General features: G+C 41.2%; 1 pseudogene; it reads left to right on the top strand.

Annotated features, from left to right (window-relative positions):
- Nucleotides 1-5,935, top strand: part of LOC116081558 — a 33,743-nt pseudogene extending 27,808 nt beyond the window's left edge.
- The last annotated feature ends 8,860 nt before the right edge of the window (nucleotides 5,936-14,795 follow it).

Genomic DNA, 14,795 nt, shown 5'->3' with positions numbered 1-14,795 from the left:
ACTGAGATAATAGACACACAATATGAAAAAGGAACATATGTGACTGACAAAACTTCCAAGATATAAAGAAATACAATGTTACTAAACAGAATGAGAACTTGAAACAATAGATGAATGGGCTTTATGGTACTGAGAAAATGTATTAAAGGGCCAACTAAGATTTAATAATATCTTAGTAAATTTAATTTTATGCATAAGTAAAGAATATTCAAAATATATTGACAGTAGGAGACTATCACTTAAAAGAAAAAAACATCTACTTCTTCTAAGATTGAAACATTCTATCCTGCAGGGAAGTTCATTAAGACAAGAAATAAACAGCTTTAGGAAGTCCCTGAAACTGACCAGATTCATTAGGCAACTCCCTTCCCAAGAATAAACAATAAAGATTGTTACAGTTACTCTCAGACAAACTCGACTGCCTAGAAGAAGCAGAGATCCATAAAGCAGCCTGAAAATTGCATAAACTGCTTGAATTACCTGGAAAAGGCTTCGATTAATGGAGCCAACAGGAAAGAATACTTTCCAACCTGTCAAACAGCCTAAAAGTAGTGGGATTAGCTCCAGGTTTTTGGCTTTTGTGAACTGCGGTGGGCTATGATGATGAGGTTTTTAAGTGATTTCTGCTCCTGTAAGTAACCTCCAATCACATTTCTATACTCATCAAAGCTTATTGGTTCAGCAAGTAAGAATTCAATGGTATCTCTCATGGACTCTCTATCTGGGGTAAGTAGGAGTGTGTGTGTGTATGTGTGTGTGTGTGTGTGTGTGTGTGTGTGTGTGTATGTGTGTGTAATGTTCCCAGTAAAATCTGTCACACAGTTTTTATAAATTATAAAATACATACTGTATAACACTATACTATAAATATCATATAAATTATATACTATAGTTGAATATATTACTTGTTAAGCTGAAACGCTAATTGTGTTATTAATAGTATGGAAGCCCAAACTCTAGAGTATAAGATGAAATCCTATAGAAGGAAGCTTAAATTTATGAAATTAAATACAATGTTCCTCATATTTCATCAGGGAAATGATTTATTAGGCATAATATAGGTATACTATAGTATAGAAGAAGGCAAACTTACAAGTACATTTTTTATTTAAAGATACTGAAGTTATAATTTTACACTTCTAGATTATTACATAGAAAATAAACAGGATGAATATAAAATGAGAATATATTTGCAAATATTGGTTGGTGGTAGAGTGAGAGCATGTCATGGACCAGTACCTGGCTTCAATCTTTACTATCAAAATAAATAAATGAATTAAATTAATTCAAATCAAATGAAAAAAATAATAATGAAAAAAGTATGAGATACTTCAAGCAAATTATCAATCTCTTGGGGACAGTTTATAGAGTCTGTTCTTAGTGGATTTTTTAATTATAGGGCACAGTCAAACAATGTTATAATATTTCCTTTGATATACTCTGTTTCTTAGATGAAAGACACATGCCCTACCCCCAGTCCACTGAAGAGCCCACAGGACTCTCAATGCCAGCCCAAAGCTTACAAAGGTAATAGGATTCACAATCTATATGGACCTGAAATTCCTTTAGATGACAATGTGTTTACTTCTGAAGGAAATTCATAGGGTCTGGATTACGTTCTCACTTTTTTCATTGAATACATGTTTGTCACAACACATACATAGAAATGCAAGTCCAAGGTAAACTTGGCCAGAGATACAACAAACACATTGGAATTTCTATTCTATTATCTGCCCATTTCCTACCCCTCATCATTTCTCAATATGCACTGTGGTGTTGTTGATACGACTTTATCAAATGTCGAACCATAGTAAGTCAAATATCAATGTAAAATTTCATTTGTCCTGCTGCTCAGAGGATCATAGTTATTTACCACCACAATTGAGTTAATTCTAACTTTTTAAATGTTATTATCCTATTAAGAATAACAACTCTGATTTTGTAGGCTCATGGACATATTTTCATAACTTTCATGAAGAGAATTTCGCTGTAACGTTCTGTTTTGTCTTTTAGAGGCCCCATTTGTGTGTGTGTGTGTGTGTGTGTGTGTGTGTGTGTGTGTATGTGTATGTCTGAGTGTTTGCTACACATAGAAGTTACCCATCTTCCTCAGTCACTCTCTACCTCATTTTCTGAAACAAGAGTTCTCACTTACTGAACCTGGAGCTTGCCAGCTTTCCTGTCTCACCACCTCCACACTGCTACACACAAACCATGTAGGGCAATGTTTTTCAACCTTCCTAGTGCTGGGACCCTTTAATAAAGTCCTCATGCCGTGGTGACCCCCAAACATTAAAATTATTTTTCTAGCTACTTCATAACTAAGTTTGCTATTATTATGAATTATTATGTAAGTGTTTGATATGCAGGATATTTTATATGCAACCCCTGTGAAAGAGTCATTCAACTCCCAAAGGGATCAAGAGCCACAAGAACTACTAATGTAGTAGTGAGTAATAAGGGATGTAGATGAATCTACAACACCCAGCTTTGTTCCAAGGGTGCTCAAAATTGGGTCTCATGTCCTCATGCTTGCACACCAGCACTTTTTCCACTGGACCAACTCCCCAGAAGGAGCCCATTTCCTATTGGGGTTCTGCCCACAGCTTCCTCTCCTGCCCAAGCAGACATCCTGGACCAGTCTGATGAATAGGTACTATGCTATACTCTCCTTACTGAGAAGCAACGGCTCTAGTTTTTTAAAGCACGATCCTATGCTGAAGATATGGTGTGTGAGGAGATTCTAAAGTCTAAACAGAGACATTGTCTCTATCCTTGGGCCACCAGAGCTATCTTTTTTTTTTTTTTTTCATTTATAGAATTGGTGCTTAATAGGAATACAGAAGTAGAGCTTGGGCTTGACCCACAATGAAAGGATACCAAAGGCTTCTACACAATACTTATCAAAGAAAGAGACCTTTCCATCAGACCTTGAAGGAAGAGGTATTTTAGATCCACCATTCTATTATGGGCCTGGGTTGTTTTCTTTCAAACATGTGGCATAGTTAAGATGGAAGGCTTATTCCCATTTTCCTTAGGCACACACAGACTTGGAGGAAAAGGAAAAAAAAAGAAAAACCTGTCTGTATAGAGGAACAGTGTGCTCCATCCCATAATCAGAGGTTCAGGGCTAAACTCTTTTCAGCGCAGAGTCCACAGTTTTCTACTCCCTTTGACAGATGTGGCCTTTTTGAATGAGAACATGTCTCCTGCGGAGCTGTATGAACTATGCTGCAGTAGAGACCAACTAAGGAAAAGGCAGGAAGAATGTGACATCCAAAAGAAATTTATTTCAGATCCATAATAGGCAGTATATAGGGTATGTCAGCTTTGTGGAACTGGTTATTACACCAAAGTCTAGGATGGGGTAGTGTAGGAGGACTCTGTTAAACTGGATTTTTTTCCTTTCATTTGAGGAAGTTAGAATTTGCTGTTTTTACTTATCTTCTTATGGCCCTTAGGTTCAGCAACACCCCTTTGTGGTCGAGTCAAGGGAAAAATTGGAGATTGGTGCCTTCTGCTTCATTGTCTCAGCCAGCAGAACAAAAGGAATGTAAGATTTAAAATGGGGTGAAAGAATAGACAAGCAACAATCGTAGTGCACACAGACAGGCAAAGATAACTTAATTCAGAGCACTGCAATAAAACAGAAAAGGAACTCAGTTTCAGTAACACCCAAGGCAGGAGGGCTTGCAAGCATTGGATATGAGCAGGTGGAAAAATCCTAGAGGGCAACCACTCCCCTCCCACAACCCATTAGCAGGGAGATGGATCAATAGGATGTGTTGAGCACATGGAGTTATTCCTGAATTTGCAAATGTTTTTCTCTGTGATTAGGCCATCTGTGTTTGCTAATTGGCATCCATGAAAATTGGGCTTCCACCCTCCTGTGGAGACTGGGAGACAGGGGTGTTCTGTTCTTTCCTGCTGACATTTCAAAGAAAATGCATCCTAGGTCTTGGAGAAAGACATTCCTGGGTGATTTAACTGGTAATAGTCCTCTGAGAAGATTTACACCTCAAAAGGACAGAAAAAGAGTTTTTAATTACACATTTTCTAAAGTCGAAGCTCACAGAAAGGAAGGTCAGCTTATGTGCATTAAAGGTCAGCAATGCTGAAATGTGAGAGCTGACTGGGCCAAGGCTGTGCTGGTGGAGTTCTTCAGGAAGGAAGAGACCTAGGTTGCAATCACAACCATGGCTTTTCACTTGCCCTAGATGCAATGGAACACAAAACAGCTTAATGTTTAGCAGAGTTTTTTCTCATAAGTGTAGGGTAAAACACAGATATAGTAGGCTGGATCATGAGGCATCAAGGCCAAATCCAATCTTTCTATCTTCAAGTAAGGAAGTGACATGAGTCAGAAACAAACAGGTCAGAAGTTGGCTGAATTGCCAACTTTTTTACCAGTGGCTTCATGGGGTAGAGAATAAAGGGGAATTAGTGCCGGCCATGTTCTCCAAGGACTGCTTATTAATAAACATGTGTCAATCTAGTTACTGCTACTACCAACTCTTTATACATATGAAAAACATGGAAAGGGATGAAGGGTTAGCAATGGAAAAAGTGTAAGAGCGTGTTATATACAGACACATATGCTTTTATTTCAGAAATTATTTCTGCAGCTTAAAAAAAAACCTAGAAATTCCCTTTCAGTTTAAACACTCTTATGTGTCTGTCTACATCTGTACCCTGTCAGTTAAATGCTTGCATTATGCTTGGATTCCACACTGTTTAATGTTGCCTGAAAGAGTAGTTTATGCTCCCAACCTAATTCTTTATAATTTTTTGATTTTCTGCTTTGCCAGAAAAGTTGGTGCAAGGGAGATCCATCGGAGAGGTCAACTCATTTCTTCTGCATTTTAATGAAGCAGTGTATTGGAGATCACAGAAGGCTACAAAGCAAGAAAATTTTGCCAGAGGCAAAGAAAAGTTGGCAAGTGGCACAGGAGACCTCAGGGTCTGCTCACAACTTGAGGTATAGTTGTGGTTTCTTAGACATTGATAACAACGTTCAGAGGGAATCAACCTAACGGCTTCTGTTGTGTTTTTTTAAGTGGTGGTATACTATGCAGGGAGGGAACACCTTGGCCCATGCCAAGGCATCTCCCATATGACAGGCTTATTGAGGGAAGGGAAGGGGACATGAAAAAAAGGTAGAGACAGAAAGGAAAGAAGCCAGCTGGGAACATTTTGGAGAGAGGGAGAGAGAGAGAGAGAATAGGAAGGTGGATAGAAGAAGAGGAAGAAGGAGAGGGAGGGGGAGGAAGAGGGAGAGAGGAAGGGATGGAGGAAGGGAGGGAGAGAGGAAGGGAGGAAGAGAGGAAGGGAGGGAGAGAGGAAAGGAGGGAGAACAAGCAGTCCCTCTTATAATTCCAGGTTGGCAGGTAGCTAACAAGCTGTTGGGTGGGGCCTAGGAGAATTTTCTATAAGCTAACAACTTTCCCTCTTCATACTAATCACTATTATATTAAATGTAAGAGTCAGAAGATGAGGAAGACAGCTGGGAAATGTTCTCTTCTGGATAAGACATAGCCATTGTGCACATGAACAAACAACAACTGAAATTACCTAAACAAACCTTCTCAGGCTCAAACCAGTGGAAACTGTATCAAGGACAGAAGAGTCTCCCAAGGTCTATTAACTGATGACAGAGTAGTAGTCACTCTTTTTTTGTGTGTGTGCAGCTACTGATAGATTGTCTATGTTGGCCGTGAGAAAAGATGACATAAACTCCATTTGTCTTCATTTTAGGACCAGGACTGATTTCAAAAAGAAAGCCATCAATCCCAAGAACAAGGCCATAGGTCACCAGCTCCAGGAACAGACCATACATTCCAGGAACAAGGTCCTAAGACCTCCTCCCAAAGAACAGCCTCAAGATAACCATAAGAATAGGAAAATATCTTATCTCAGAATGGGCCTTCTGTGGTAGATAGCCCTATTGTATCCTGTGGTTAAATGTTCAAGACATAGGAAGGCATACCACTGACCACCTGGTACAGGCCAATCAAAAGCTGACCTATGTAACCTCCCCGGCACCTATCAATAAAAGTTTAGATTACCTAATCCATACTCTAAAAATAGGAGAACTAACATAGTATCCAGTCAAAATTGTACTAATGTCACTGCTTTGGCCCCTACCAATCATATTATAGATTACCCAATCCTAGAAAATTCCTCTAGTTCTCTATAAGAAGTCCTGTGTGCTTTTGTCTGGGATTACCATGTTTAAGAATGGTTGATCAATGCCCAGCCCCCAATGTTGGTTGTTTCTGCAGAATAAACACTCTTTGTCTTTGTGTACTATCTAAGCCTGGAGTCTTCCCTCAGCAATTTCAAACCCTTACTGTGGATGGTCCCATAGCCATGCATGTCTGGGTAGCCCTAATTGAACTTGCTGCTGATCAATTTAAAAAAAAAGGAAGGGGGTATGGCTAGAGAGTTGGTTCAGCCATTAAGAGCAGTTGTTGCTCTTGTAGAGGACCTAAATTTGGTGAAATGATCCAATTCAAACCAGATTAGATTATATTAAAGATAGGTTTATGGGAAAGTTGCTCTCAGGCAAATTTACTGGCCCCAAGGATTGAAGTCAGGGGAGTTGCCATGAGGAGAGAGGTGGGGAGAAGAGAAAGAGAGAAAGGGCACATGATGCAGAGACAAGAGAAGGAGAAGAAGAGACAGGGCAAGGGACCAAAATGTCTGGAGAAGGGCAGCCTAGGCCATGGTATGAAAAGTTCAAGGTTGGAGACAGGGTATGCCAGGTAGGGACTGAGGAATGCTGGGAGAACCTGGAGGCCAAGTCTGCTTTGGTATGTAAAATATGCACCATTGTCTCTTCTTCCAGTGTTGAACCCAAACACTAGGAAAGCAAAGTTTACAATTCATCTCCAGACCTGAGTGTATGGAACAATGGCAGTCAGTCTTCACAGAGTTTAGGCTTGCCCCTCTGGTCAGGTGGTCAGCCTCATCTCTGAGGTGCATGGTGCAAGTATTTCATTCTCCTCCATTATCATCTCTCTGGACAATCCAATTCAAGCTCTTCCAGGGATGCTTTTTGCCTAGTGTCTCCACTATCTGAGAGGGATGAAGCAGGCTGGTCTGATGGTAGTGAGTTATCTCAATTGATTGTTCACAGTCAGGGACAGATTGAACTCCTGTTCTATACTTTCCCTGTTTCTCACCACTGCACATGACTAGAGATAGAGTAAGACAAAGCCTGCTTATCTGGGTATTCCTCAGCAAGTTCCAGCCCCTATGCCCCCATAATGGTTCTGAAATGACTAGAGATAGAGTAAGACAATGACCACCTACTTCGGGATTCCCCTAATGTGCTTTAAACCAAATGCAAGCCTACTTGATAGCCTCTCTATCTTGGAATGAGAGACCCCCAAATGCAGAATAAAATGCTCCTTACTTTTGCATAGTATTTGAGACTGGGATATCATTCATTCTTTGGACCCTTACATTTGGGAGCTTATCTGGGATTCGCTTGAGGCCCCCTGACCCAAATAGTACAGTGTTTGGTTTTGTTTCTTTGTTTGTTTGTTTGTTTTGTTTTTTCCAATCAGTAAGTCTGGGTGCCTTTTGTCTTATCCATCACTGTGTTTCTGTTTTGGGCTTAATCTAGAGGTTGAGAGGAGCAAGGCAATCTTGTATTTTGTCTCCTGGCCAGGGACAAAGCAAGATGTTCCCTACCCCCTACCATAAACAGAGAACTTTCAAGTTCTCATTTGATTTCTGAACTGGCTGTGGGTCTGTGGAGCTCCCATGCACACGGAAGAAGACCTTCTGAGACACCCTTTGCCTTTTGTTTTCTTTTTCCCTGGGAAAGTTCTTCGGTGTCTGTCCATGTGTACTCTCTTTGTGTTTTTTGTCCTCTTGTCCACATTTTTCTTTGATTCCTAGGATGGGACAGGCACAGAGTGCTCCACTGGGCCTGGGCCTGCACTATTTTAAGGACATTCACTGAGTTGCAGAAGACTCAGGTCTGCTTGTTCTTCCCTGAAAACTAACCATCTTCTGCAGGAAAAATGGCCCACTTATAAAGTAGGATGGTCTGAGGAGGAAACTTTTCATCTCCCCACCATTTACAGGGTGAAGGGTGTAATTTATGAGGTCAAAGACCACTCAGACCAAGTGACATATCACCATGTGGCCCCTTGTTTAGATAAGACCTTTTTTGTTACCAGCCTCCCTGCACCCTATCCTTCTCCCTCTAACCTCTAAAGGAGGGTCAGCCTAGGCCACCTGCCTTGCTCCCCCCTTCTGCTCCTAAGGAGGATTTCTGTCTTCCTCCCTATGTTATGGATTTTGTCATCACTGCCCCTGACCAACCTTTACAGCCAGAGGGAGGAGAAACTCCTGACTCCCCTGATTTTCCTCACTCCACTTGGAGTTCATGTTACACTTGGACCCATACTGCCCAGAGGGCCAACTCTACTATGGTCTTACCCCTCAGGACTATGGGATCCCCAGATGCTCAGGGGAGACAGTTCATGAAGTAAGTGTCATTTCCAGTAATGATCTTTAAAGCTGGAAATTATAGAACCCACCATTTTCAGAAAGACCATCTGCCCTCTCAAATCTGATATATTCAATCATGCTGACTCACTTGCCCACCTGGGATGACTGTTAGCAGTTGCTCCAAATCCTCTTCACAACAGAGGAGAGAAAGAGGATTGTGGGAGCCACCCAGAAATTGGTTCTGGGAACTAATGGGATACCCACTCAAGTTCAGGCTGTTATCCTCACCAAAGTGGGACCCCAAATCCATTTTGACTCAGAGGGAGTATAAGTGCTGGATGAAAATGGCCCCATCCATGTTTTGACCTTGGTCCCAGAAGTAGTATGCAAACTGTTCACTCAAAAATCCCCATCTCCAAGCCTGTTACTCCAGAAGTTCCTGGGAGAAGTCACCAAGGTGTGGGCAGAAAAAAATCTAATGGGACTCCCCGATATGGGGCCCCAGTTCTACTTCAATTAAAAGCTGGGGCTATCCCAGCAGGAATCAGGCAATATTCAATTCCCAGAGAAACCATAAGGGATCACCTTTCACATTAATGGGTTCTGGGAGGGAGGGGTTCTGATTCCTTGCCAATCAGCATGGAACATTCTTTTCCTTCCAACCATGAAGCCCCATTCTAATGACTATTGGCCTGTGCAGGATTAAAGGGAGGTAAATAAGCAGGTGGAAGTCATCCATCCCACAGTTCCAAAACCATACACCCTGCTGAGCAGCCTCCCTCCTGAGTGCACATCTTTCACAGTACTTGACCTGAAGGATGCCTTCTTCAGCCTACCCCCCAAACCCAAAAGCCCACCTCTATTTGCCTTTGAATGTCAAGACTCAGAGAGAGACTTCAATGATCTTAGACACACCTACTTCAAGGACTCAAGAATTCATCTACTATCTTTGACCAGGCATTGCATGAGGATTTGGGTGAGTTCTGCTGAGCCAACCCCGAAATAACAGTGCTCCACTATGTAGATGATATCCTGATTGCAACTCTTGAAGACATACCAGAAGGCTATATGAACTGAGTCATCTTGGTTATTGAGTGTCTGCCAAGGAGGCCCAGCTTTGTCAACTTGAGGTCACCTATCTGGAGTACATATTTAAGGGGGACAGCACATGCTGTTGGGTGCCTGGAAGCAAGCTATCCTTTGCATCCCAATTCCATCAACATAAAGGCAAGTACGGGAATTTCTGAGATCTGCTGGATTTTGTAGACTTTGGGTACCAGGGTTCACTAACAGCTAAACCTTTGTATGAAGTCACTAGGGTCCAGTAAGACAAAAGAGAATGGAGCCCTGAGATGGACATGGCTTTTTAAGACTCTAAAAAGAACCTTATTGGAGGGTCCAGCTTTGGCCCTCTCAGACATTCACAAACCTTTCCAACTTGTATGCAGATGATAGAAAGGGGATTTCAAAGAGATTGCTCACACAAGCTTTGGAACCATGGAAAAGACTGGCTTATTTATCTAAGAAGCTGGAACTGGTGGCCTAAGGATGGATACCTTGCCTCTGGATCATAGCTGCCACTGCCTTGCTAGTCAAGGATGCTGACAAAATAACCATGGGGCAGGAACTTGTTATCACTACAATGCATGCTATTGAAGGGACCCTCAAGAATTCACCCAGTCAGTGGCTGTTCAATGCCAGACTGGTGCTCTTTCTGGCTTTCCTTTTGAATCCCCCTTTAGTAAGATACAACCTATTATCTGCCTTAAATCCAGCCACCCTGCTACTTGACCCATCTTCAGACATGCAGCAGGATTGCTCTATAGTTCTGGGGTACATCTAGAACATCAGGCTAGACTTGACTGACATACTCTGGTCAGAGTTGGAGTGTATCTACTTCTCTGATAGGAGCAGCTTCATCCAAAATGGAGTCAGGTAAGCAAAGGCAGCTGTAGTGACCTTGGACTCTATTATTTGGCTCATGTGCATGGGACCATATACCAAGAGAGGGGATTATCGGCTATTGAAAGAAAAAAACATCAAAAATAAGGAAAAATACTTGCTTAACTGGAAATATTCTAGCTTCCTCTCGAAGTAGCCATGGTTCATTGCCCCAGGCATCAGAAAGGGACATCAGAAATAGCCTGAGGGAACAAGCTAGCTGATAAAGCTACAGCATCTACTGCTAAAATCCTGGTACCTTTGCCTCCCCCTATTCTTCCAGTCATCCCTGAATATACTGCTGAAAACAAATGAGATCAGGTGAAATGTCAAAGAGTTTACAGAAGAGACAGATGGCTGCTAACTCCTGAAGGCTGCAACATCCTACCTAAGGAGTTGGCTAAGCAACTCATCCATTAGATTCATCAGGCTTCACACCCTAGACACTGAAAACTAAAGGAATTGCTGTGAGAGTCAATGTACAAAATAGTTGACTTAGGATATTTGGTTGATCAGGTAATCTCACACTTGCCAAGCTGTGAACCCTTCAGGCCTCAATCCAGGAGCAGCTCCTAGGACCAGAATCAGGGGTCAACAGCCAGAGGCTAATTGAGGAATAGATCATACAGAAATAAAACCAGGAACCTATGAGTGTAAGTATTTGCTAGTTTTTAAGAGATCCTTTTTCAGGATGGGTTGAAGTCTATCCTACAAAGAGAAAGACTGACAACACAGTGACAAAGAAACTTCTACAAGATGTCATACCCAGGGATGGATTGCCTACCCTGCTTGGGTCTGACAATGGACCAGCATTCATTTCTCAGGTAACTCAATCTTTAGCACAGGTTCTAGTGACCAATTGGAATCCTTTTTCTGTGCATCATGAAGATGCAAATCTACTGGTTGAATAAGCTAGAAGCCCCATTAAAGATGACCTCATCACTGTGGCCCAACTTAGAGATACATAGACATCTAGAGCAGGTCCTGCATAAGAAATGACACTCATCCTCCTAGAAGAGAGACTTGTTTTGAGCCCCTTACTATCTGGATACCCATGAGGGAATGCAACAGTCTTGTCATCAAGTTCACAGCAGCTCTCAAGAAGTCTGATTAGATTGCTTTTAAGACAGGGGGATTAAGACTTCACATCTCTGCCTATGATCTGGGAGTCCTATTTACTGTCCAATTGCTCCAGTGTAGCCTTGTGAGGTCTATGGTCCCTTTAGGTCCCAACAAGGTATTAACGAGACCTAAGCAACTACTCCCTCAATTCTTCTGTCTCTGCCCACTATCACTCCCTCCCCAGGACCCACTACCCATTCACCCCATCAAGGTCTCACTTCATGTAACCAACTGCTCCCTAAAATGGTTCCACCTTGTGCATTGCCCACTTCATCATTCATGTCAGGATCCCTGCAATTATTAGAAGTCACTTTCCTGGCTCTTAACTCCTCCCACCCAGACTTAATGCAGAACTGTTGGTTACGCTTAAAAGCTTATTCCTCAACTATGAAGGAATAGCTATCCCTGGAGACTATTCACAGACTACAGATAGTATTCAATGTAGAGTACCTGGCAGCAACCAGACAGAGGTAAGCCAGTGCTACAGTCAATAACAGGACAGGGATTCCGTATTGAAAATAAGGTACCCTCAGCCTATTCCCACCTCTGCAACTGCACTTTAACCCCTACAGTTGTAGGATACATGTTTCCCCCAGAGAATGTTTGGTGTGATTGTACCTTGGGGCTTACTACATGCATTTATGGCCTTTTTATTATGTAAATAGAGCTGAGGATTTTTGTAGTCTAGTATAGCTTGTACATAGAATGACTTATGACTCTGGGGAAGATGTCATCAACCAGCTAACACCTCCAAACAATCAAGTAAAAAGAGTGGACCATTTCCACTGTTACTAGTTTCTTTCCTGGGTGTAGGGATGGCCAGAGCTGCTAGTGTAGAGGCCTCAGCCCTAATACTCCAAGGTAAAAATTACAAGGTACTATAGATGGCAATTGATGCAGAAATACAGGAGATGTAAAAGTTCACCATAGCCCTGCAGGATCCTATTCTCCCAGGCATAAGTAGTCTTACAGAACAGAAGAGGCCTAGACTCTCTGTTCTTCCAGCACCAGGGACTTTGTTCTCTTCAACTGGTCTCCTTGAATGACCACCCTTGTCTCTGCCCTAACCGGTCCTCTTATCCTACTGATGTTGGCCTTGATTTTCAGTCCCTACATAATCAATGCTTTAAATATGTTTGTTAAAGAATGGACTTCCACTGTTCAACTGATGACTTTCAAACAACACCAGCCCATAGAAACATCTCAAGCATTTGAGATGGCTCATTACTGAAAAGGGGTGGGAGATGAGAGGGATGAAGCAGGCTGTTCCGAAGCTATTGAGTTATCTCAATTGATTGTCCACTGTCAGCTACAGATTGGACTCTTGTTCTATACTTTCCCCGATTCTCACTACTGCACAATGACTAGAGATAGAATAAGACAAACCCCACCTGCTCCGGGACTCCTCAGCAAGTTTCCAGCCCCTATGCCCGGGTAATGGTTCCAGAATGACTAGAGATAGAGTAAGACAAAGCCCACCTACCCCAGGATTCCCATAATGTTCTTTAAATCAGGCCTGCAAGCCCACTTGTCTTGGAATGAGGGACCCCCTCATGCTGGATTTCTGCAGAATAAAATACACATTGCTTTTGTATATTACTTGAGTCTGGGGTATAATTCTTTGGCAAACAATTGACCCTTACAATCAACCATGTATTCCTTCTTATATGACCTGGGCTGGGCAATTAATTCAGAACAAACAAACCATTAACTGCATGTACACGCTTAGCTATTTATATATTCTCTTACTATTCGGGCTATTCCATAGTGCTAAGGTTGCTCACCTGATTCCTTAGCAGGTGTAATTACATTTCGAGTGCAGATAATTGCTTAAATTCCTCTTTCTGTTCTGGAATCAATGTGAAAAATCATTCTACCATGTGTTTAGTGTGTGTTGTAAGTATGCCTTAAAATACTGTGAATAATCATATAATATGAATATAAGAATAAATTTCAGACTAGGACTGCTCCTATGTTGCAAGGCCATTACCATAAGAAGAATTGAAGGCATCCCAAGAATTTTGTCTGGGCTCAGATTCCTCTAGTGTGGCCAAGGGCAAGCCTGTGTGTCTCTATTTTTCTAGTGTAAAATGGCAATGCAGCACTGCATAAAAGAACTAGGAGAGATGACCACTGAGCTCCCAAAGACAAGTGCCTACTATGCATTTATTCTTGTTTATTATGTACAGGTAGAAGAGCTCTGTGCTAGAGCAGAGTGGTGACTAGAGATTAGCAGTGGAGTCCATGCTGGTATTTACAAGACCTCGGTTGAATCTCATCACCAGAAAACAAGTAAAGCTTCAGAAATTATCATATTAAAACATCTGATCTTATTCCTCTTGTCTTTTGAAACATTTTCCCTTGAACTTTATTCAAACTTTGTTTTCTTTGTTATTTTTTGTGTATGACTAGTTTGTTTATTTGTATATATCTGAGCACCAAATGCACACAGTACCCATGGAGAACAGATCTTGGATCCCTTGGAAAAGAGTTACAGATGGTTAGGAGACATAATGTAGGTGCTGGGAATTTAACACCTGTCTCCTGAAAGAGAAGCCAGTGCCCTTAAATACTAGATAATCTCTCCTGATTTTATTTTCTTTTTCAGTATTTGGTTCTTATTCTTTCAAATTTGAAAAAAAAATCTTTATTTTTATCTGTATTTTATCCTGCTTACATTAAATAACTTTTATCGCTAATTTATGATTATTAATGACCTCCCTGTCCCATTACCTACCTAAAATTCAGTGTCCTACACTATTTTGGTCAAATAATTTCAACTCAAATTGAGTGTTGTAAGCATAATCATAATGTATATCAAAATTCAAGCTAGTTTCAAAAACTGATTTATTCACATAAAACAAATTTTATGTCAGAATTGAAGCTCGTATGTCGTCGATGACATTTTTATGTCATTATGTCACCAATATTGATGGAACAAATTCACAGTTTGGGGTTCATATTTTAACAGTTTATGTTCTTGGCAAGAACATTTTCACAAGCAAATGTATCACTGTGCTGGATCAATGAGACGTTTGAAAGCCAGTACCTACAATTCTACAGCTGTTCTTCATTTGAATATTAGCAGAGAGATGGAATAGAGTCCTGGGCCACTTCCCAGCTCTTAGGAATTTTTGTTGGATTTCACTTATTGCTGTGGTCGTTTATTTTCACAATTCAATTTCATTGCTTTATTGAATTTCCTACAACACCATAAGTAACCATATTTATAATCACTGTAAAAAATACATAAAGCTACAGGAAAT

Source organism: Mastomys coucha, unplaced genomic scaffold, assembly GCF_008632895.1.
Source record: "Mastomys coucha isolate ucsf_1 unplaced genomic scaffold, UCSF_Mcou_1 pScaffold7, whole genome shotgun sequence".
NCBI lineage: Eukaryota > Metazoa > Chordata > Mammalia > Rodentia > Muridae > Mastomys > Mastomys coucha.
This window is presented reverse-complemented; position numbering and strand designations above follow the sequence as displayed.